This window comes from Drosophila mojavensis, unplaced genomic scaffold (genome assembly GCF_018153725.1).
Source record: "Drosophila mojavensis isolate 15081-1352.22 unplaced genomic scaffold, ASM1815372v1 contig_136, whole genome shotgun sequence".
In the NCBI taxonomy this organism is placed as follows: Eukaryota; Metazoa; Arthropoda; class Insecta; order Diptera; family Drosophilidae; genus Drosophila; species Drosophila mojavensis.
Genome location: NW_025318667.1, coordinates 12,586,126 through 12,594,118, shown reverse-complemented (window position 1 = coordinate 12,594,118; position 7,993 = coordinate 12,586,126).

Genomic DNA, 7,993 nt, shown 5'->3' with positions numbered 1-7,993 from the left:
ATTGAACCTGCCCAGGCGGACTAATGGCCCAAATGGTAATCGCTGCTGCTGCAGAAATCTCATCAAGTTTTCCCTTTTTGCCAACGAGCCGCGTCTGCCTCTGGTCTCTGGTCTCTGGCCTCTGAGCCGCTATCAGACGCACTTTCAAGGATATTGATTGCAAAATACTCACGTATTCATTACCAGACAAACAACTCAACTCGATCGGAATTCAATAAAAAAAAAAAAAGAGTTCCCTAACCTCGTTTGCGACTAATTGATAAACAGCAATATCTTAAAGCGAATCGGATACCATGATGAACCCTATAGACATGTGGCACAAATGGAGATGGAAAGGAGTTATTAAATGGATAAACCCATGCAAAGTTATCTGATTATAGAGCCGGGAAACTATTAACAGAGCAGACTTTAGTTAACATAGGGTTAACATAGTTCGCAGCATTGACATTAAACAGTTGAAATAATGTTCGTTTGCAGCTTAAAGCCTTAAGCTCTGCACCAAATCCGCCTCGCATTGAAGTCAAGTCCATTCGGTTCCATTTGAGCTATTCGAAATTTTACATTTCTCTGTCAGGGCCGAGTCGAGGCCTAATTGAAATGCCAGCTTTCTCAGTCGTGTCCATTTTTTGGCTCAGATTGCAACTGCATGTTGAGCCGCATAAATTGGGTCCAGGCCGCAAGTTATGTGGTTGCAATGTCAGTCAGCTGGCTGCAGCTGCAACAGCAACTGCAACAGCAACTGCAACAGCAGCAGCAACAGCAACTGCTGCTGACAGCAACTATTCCTGATTAGCCACTGGTGCATGCTATTTCGCCCACTCGCCGGCTGATGTGCATTCAAATTGGCTGCAACAGCAGCTGCTTTATAAGCTGGCCCAAGCCCAGCCGTGAAAAGAAGACTGCAATAGCAGCAACTGGTCAGCAGCAACTGGGCTAAAACACCTCAAAGTAAACAAATTTTCAGTGTGCGCACTAATAAAAACGCAAACAGTGATCGGACTCCTATGTCCTAGATTACTGCCCGTCCAGCATCTGCCGCTGTTGCTGTTGATGTTCGTAGGGATGACAGCGAGGCCCAGCCGATGCTATTAAGAGGAACAACAACAGCAGCAGCAGCAGCAGCAGCAGCAGCAGCAGCAGCAGCAGCAGCAGCAGCAGCAGCAGCAGCTCTAGAGCCAGCTCCATCAAATCATAGCTCATTAAGAGGCAGAGGTAAACAACAGCGGGAGTAACTGACTATAAAATACCCTGTATGTACCTCTACCCTAACCTGTAACTTCATAACTTTTTCTCATAACTAGATCAATGATTTATTATTTCCCTCTTGTTATATCGAATGAGTTGAAAATGATAAATCTTTGTAGCTCTTTTGATTTAAATATTCCATTTAAAATTCTGATGATATCGGTATATATCGAAGCTAACAATCAAATTCGTCTAGTATGTCTCTAGTTGTTGTATAGCAAAAAATACAGAAATACTGTAGATAGAATATACAATCTAAAATATTTGCTTTTATTAAATATCGATAATTATCGAGCTGTGAATAGTATATTATTATTCAAATAATTATCAATGTTGACATAGCAAGTATTATAGTTATTTCTAGTAGATATAGGGAACTATCGATTGTGTGCCTAATTGAGAGCTGACGATAGGAAATGCTAAGATAGTTCCATCGATAATTCCTCACATCTACCTCCAAGTGCTTATAACTATTATTCGCAAGTCGATAATTATCGATAGTTAATAGTAAGACGTAACATTCAAATTGATTGAGTTGTAGCAGGGCAGCTGATGCTGCTCATCTGTTTTATCTTTACATTCAATAACAAGTGAACAGCTTTATCATAAATTGCTTTATAAGAGCAAAACCATTGCAAAAAATACATATGTATGTATGTATGTATGTATGTCTGCATAAAATAGCAAAAGGCCATCGGAGCAAGAGAGAGCGAAAGAGAGAGAGAGAGGTAAAGAGGGTGGAGATACACAGTTAAGTGGAGATAAAGCTATTCATATGTATGTATATGTGAGACGCTGATACGCAAACCGAAGCGAAGCAGCGCCCACACACATACACACACTCGCATCGACACACTCACACACACACACAGAGTGAGAGAGAGAGAGAGAGAGGGAGCGTCCAGCTGTATACAGAAACCAAATACACTTAGGCGCAAAGTAGCGGCATTTATGCGTGTGTGCGTACCTCAACAGGCAGCTGCTCGTTGAAACTGGAGCCCGATTTAATAGTGGGTAAAGTGCCTGAAACGAATGAAGTGGCTCAACAGAGGTAGAGGTAGAGGTAGGGGCAGTGGTAGAGGCAAAGGTAGAGGTAGGGGCAGTGGTAGAGGCAGAGGCTATACGGGACGGTTTTTGGGTGTTGAGCTTTTGAGCTGCATCAACTACGCAACGGAAAACGATTTTCATTCGCCTTAAATACCCAACAAAATCGAACAAATTAAAACTGATTGCCGACTATTAGATACCCTGGGATATTGGAAGCAACTCATACTCAGGCAATTTAGGAGTCAGTTAATTATATTGCATATAAATCCCTATCATCGAATTGACATCAATTCTGTGTTTCAGTCTGGTTTCAATATCTTAAACTTCTTCTAGCAATAGCTTAAACAAACTTTCTCGAAAACCGAATGAATTTTCGGAGTTAACTCCGAATTAGGTAGTGGCCATCGTGTGAGTAGATATGCATCGATTAGGCAAAGCTCGCTCCTTACAACTTTAATCTGAACTATGTCTTATACATGAATATATCGTAACTACAACGTAAAAACATATTTAATGCTGATTCGGTAGCCTTCATTCCGAATGATGTCATCACTATATAATTCTGACGAATTCACTCAGAATTCGTTCGTAAATGTATTTCAGTTTTAATACCCTAACACACCTACCCACACACCACCCTCTACTTCCTTTATTTTGATTACATTTCTATGAGTTTCAACGGAATCTCATCTCAACGATATTGCACCAAATTACTATAGATTAGTTCAAGTATTTCTCAAAATAGTCGAGTGTATTTGGTAGTCACTCTATCGACTCTTCGCTCAACAATCCTCATTTGTGTTCGTTGCTGAAATAAGTGCACATCGCACAGCCGCAGCCTCAGCCTCACCCTCCCGCCCTGCACCCGCTCGCTCGATTGGGGGAGAATTTCGGGCAATTCAGGTTAATCCCGTGATTTGCGCAACTTTCAAATTTCGTTGATTTCTTTTCCTGGCACTTTTATGACAGCGACGTTTGGCTTATCGATAAATTAGTGCATGACCGACTACAAATCAGCGCTCGCAAGCTCAGCTCCTTTGTGTGCTTGTCCAATTGCCCAGGCAAATGCAAAATCTATGCCAATTTATGTAAATCAAAGTTGAAATAAATGTTCGAAGCCCTCGCACCGAGAAACCGAAACAGAAACAGAAACCGCACCAGACGAAACCCCAACCAGAGCAAAGACCAGACCAGACCAGACCAGAGCAGGGCAGACTCAACCAGACTCAACCAGACGTAACCAGACCAGACCAGACCAGACCCAACCGTACCAGAGCCCAAACCAAGGACAATTCCAGACACCGAAAGAAACTTATTTGAACAGACGTTGCGGAAGTGCGGGTAAGCTGGTGTCTCAACCGAGCGAAAGACGGACCACCAAAGGCGGAGCTCTGTAAAAAAAGAGGAAAGACCACTGGGAGGGGGGGGCGGTGCCACACTTTGCTTGTTTGCCAGCCGCATAATTCAATTGGCGTCGTCTACGGCCAAAAAAGAGCAGCATAAGAGTGAAAAACAAGCAGGAATTGACCCAAGCACGTAATTGAACGACCAAGTGATACCCTGTTAAGTAAAGGAAACTAGATACTAATACAGAAGAAATCAAGTAAAATTAAGCCAAATTATCGATAACTTAAAATGTCGACATGATGACAGAAGATCAAATAAATATTGAAATGAAACAAAATTTGATGTCGATAAATAAGAAAGTATAATAAATCGTTAGCTGTATATTAAAATCGATAAAAATCGAAACTGAATGCATCGATATTTATTAAATTTTTTGTATTTTATTAACGAGTATGTCATCTGATATAATGTTTTGATATTTTTCTTCTTCCCATAGATTAATGAGATAACCGATAGCTATCGATATATATGCTATATCAAGTTATACATCAAAAAGAGTATGCCCGTACTGGTGCCACTTGCACCATGTGCAGGGTATGAAAAACTGAGCCAAAACAGAGCAGCCACAAGACAAGAGAAGAAGGACACGCCAGGACACGCGGACAAATGGACGGCCAGACAATGGGACATCTGCCTGCTGCTGCTGCCTGCTGCTGGTCGCAACGTTTTCTTATGGCGCTGTCACCTACGTTACCGGCTATCGAATTTCCTTTGGCATAGAAATCAATGCAGCTGTCGTGGTGCTGTACTAACTACTCCTCACGCTCCTGCGCCTGCTCGGGCTGTTATCCTGGCTGGTGCTCTAGCTGGCCTAACGTTTTCACACAAAAAAAAAAAAAAAAAAAAATCAAATAAAGATAAAGGACACACAATTGTTATGGCAATAGAACATTTTCATATTATCGTTTGATGCGACTTTAACCGATTTGATTTCCGCCCAAGAGGCATACGGTCTGAAATTTGAGTTCGCCCCACTCACCAAGGCCCCACATTCGCAGCAAAGCAACTTTAGACACTTAAGGAATGCTGCCTGACTTTGATAGGAGCATAATGTAACTCGTCTATAAATATTATTTTTGTATCTTATTTGAGTTCAGATATCAAATCAGAGATCTCAGATATCAGATAAGAGTTTCTGCACTTCAAATGGCAAATTGCTGAGTTTTACATAGTTATTAAAGATAATCGAAAATTTTGTCTTACTACTGACTTTTACTTAATTGTTTGATTTTTTGTTTTAGCTTGGAGAGATTTCCTTAACTTTAATTTTCAAGCGAAACATGTTTATGTAGCGCCATCTGTCGAGACATTTGGGCAAGCTTTTTGTTTTTATAGCAGCTTTTAAGCTGTGGTTCGTGCCTTCGCTGTTCAGGCTGCGAGGTTAGCTTTTAGAGTGGAGAGTTTGCTGTTTTGCTGTTGGCCAAGATAAAATCAGTTAAGTAAAAATTTAACAATATGAATTAGAGTTTTATTTTACGAAATTCCAACAGAGTTTATACAATGAATAAGAATAATATTTTTAATAATAATAAAAGTAATGCAAATTTTTATGAGCAATCATTTTATTTATTTATTTTTATTTTATTTTATTTTTTATTATTATTTTTTTTTTTATTTTCGCTCAGCACAAAAACTCCTCCTTCTTACATCTATTTCTTTCAAATTCTCTCACTCTCTCTCACTCTCTCTCTCTCTCTCTCTCTCTCTCTCTCACTCTCTCTCACTCTCACTGCTCCAGGTTCGACTTTTACTTTATTACCTTAAACGATCCTTAAGCACAGTAGGACCTTATAGCGAATGCCTCACTAATTACCACTCAGCCAATGGCCACGCTTTGTTTACCCTATTAAATATTCAAACCATTCACATTCATTAGAAAAAAATGCGATTTTATCATTGGTTATTTCGGTAATGCTGTAATCCCAGATATGAAAAAGTCCATAAACAATTGCGTGTCAAAAGTTGCGCAAATAAACAAATCATGAAATCAGCATTTAAATAATAATCATTTATCGCTGCGCATTATTTGTAAGTTCATTCACACATATTCACAGTAATTCAATAATCGACAATAACAACAAAAATCCTTTCCATACATTTCGACTATTCGACTGGGATAATCGAGCTTTGACAGCTGCTTTGCAATTTTGTGTCACAAAAAAGTGGAAGAACAAATATAGAAATTTTCAAATTAATTGTAGATGCTTAAACAATCTGGATAATATTTCAAAAGAGATTAAAATTGTATTTTTTAAAAATAGATGAGGTCAGTCGGGTGCTTATTATTTTTCTTAGGATTGACTGAAATTGAAATATTGAATCAATCTAGCTCATCATCATCTAAAAGTACATAAGAATATCTCCTGCAATCTCTCTCTTTCTCTTTCCCCCTCTCTCTCTCTCTCTCTCTATATATATATATATGTGACTATCTCCATCTCTCTCTGCTCTTCCATTTTTTCCTCTCCGTCTTTTTTGCTTCTCTGCCTCTATCCCTCTCTCTTGCTGTATTTGGCTTTCTCTCTTCATTTATGTCTCTGTCTCTATCTCTCTTACAACCCCCCCCTTTCCCATCTCTAACTCTCCCTCTTTCATTCTCTTCGTCTCTATCTCTGTCCTTTTCTCTCCGTCTCTCTCTCTCTCTCTCTCTCTCTCTCTCCATCACTCCTTACCTTTATCTTTTCCTCTCTCCCTCTTTCTCTCTCCTCTTCCCGCTTTTCCTCCCTCTCGTCTTACTCCTTCTCTCTCTCTCTCTCTCTCTCTCTCTTACATCTAATACAAACTTTCATCATATGTCAAATATTGTTTTACAATCCAAACAAACTCGATATATTTTTTCGCTCAGTGCACAGATCGCAATATGTCCGCGAGCAGTGGCCTGTCAATGCGTAGTCAACGAGACAAAACAATTTGCTAATTGCAATCAGAATTACGACTATCAGCAATGAAGACAAATTAACCTCAAAATGACTAGACAATATCAGCAATCCAAACAGATACATACATACATACATACATATATATATTTCTTTGACGACTCTCGATTAGGTCATGCACAGATTGAATCCTGTTCACCTGTATGGGCACTCAATCAAACGTACCGACAGGGAACTCTCAGTTAAAGTAATACGAAATGCATCCATATATCATGTGGTCATTTATCATCTGGTCTATACTATAGATGTCGTTATATCGTATCAAGAGCTGAATGCGCCTCCAAACAGAAGCTAATCAAAACAATGCGCAAAATACATCAACAACAACAACAACAACAACAGCGGCAGTAACAGCAACAACAGCAACAACAACAACAACAACAACAGCAACAACAGCAACTGCTTCAGAAAAGAAGCTCAGACAAAACGTTTTTGATGCCCTATCAAAGGCTATCCTAATTATTTCATTCACTTTGTTTACCTTTATTTATGATATATGGGTAAGATATCTACATATATACATATATAAGATATATGTATATTAGAGAGATCTGTTCGAAATATATCGCGCATTATTAGTGCTCGGAAAGTAAATCTCATCACCTGATGCCATCTTTATCTGCTCACATTCAATAATCCGAGCTGGCAATACTTTTTGGGTACACCTCGTAGAGCAACTACTAGTCTACTACTACTACTACTGCAACTGTTCATACAGCATTCGATCAGTTAGCGTATTTACAAGTTCGACGCATCGATCAATGGAATTCCCTTTTGCATTTTTTCTTTTTGTTTTCTTTTGTCTCTGTATAAAGTTTTGACAGTGCTACCCAGCATTCGGGTAAAGTGGGGGGCTAGCAGGGGTGGCGGCTTGGCAGGTGCTCAATAGTCAAGCGAGCATAAATAATTAATATACAAATGAATTATATGTGAGGCAAAGTAGTCGACAAAGCCATACCCTGTACTCAGTCAAACAATGAAGAATGAGTGTAAAATATCCACATAAATAAAATCAAGGCAAACCCATGAGCGTTACCGACTGCTGAATACTCATTCACAGCCAAAGCTCTGCCAGATACATTTTCCAAGCTGCCACGCCCCAAATCGGCATACATCAATATCATTTTTGTGCAGCTCAAAAGGGGCTTAGCTCAAAGACTGGAGAAAATAACGTTTTTTTCCGATGGACCATGCCCCCAATGGGATCAACGCCCATTCAAATTTGGGAATGAATATAATGAATTCAGAATCAGCCAATCAGCATCGGCAAACAGCTGCTACCCCTTGACAGTCACTTCTAGTTTACAGGGTATTCAAAAAATTAAAATAACAAAATCAAATAATAAATATGAAAACAA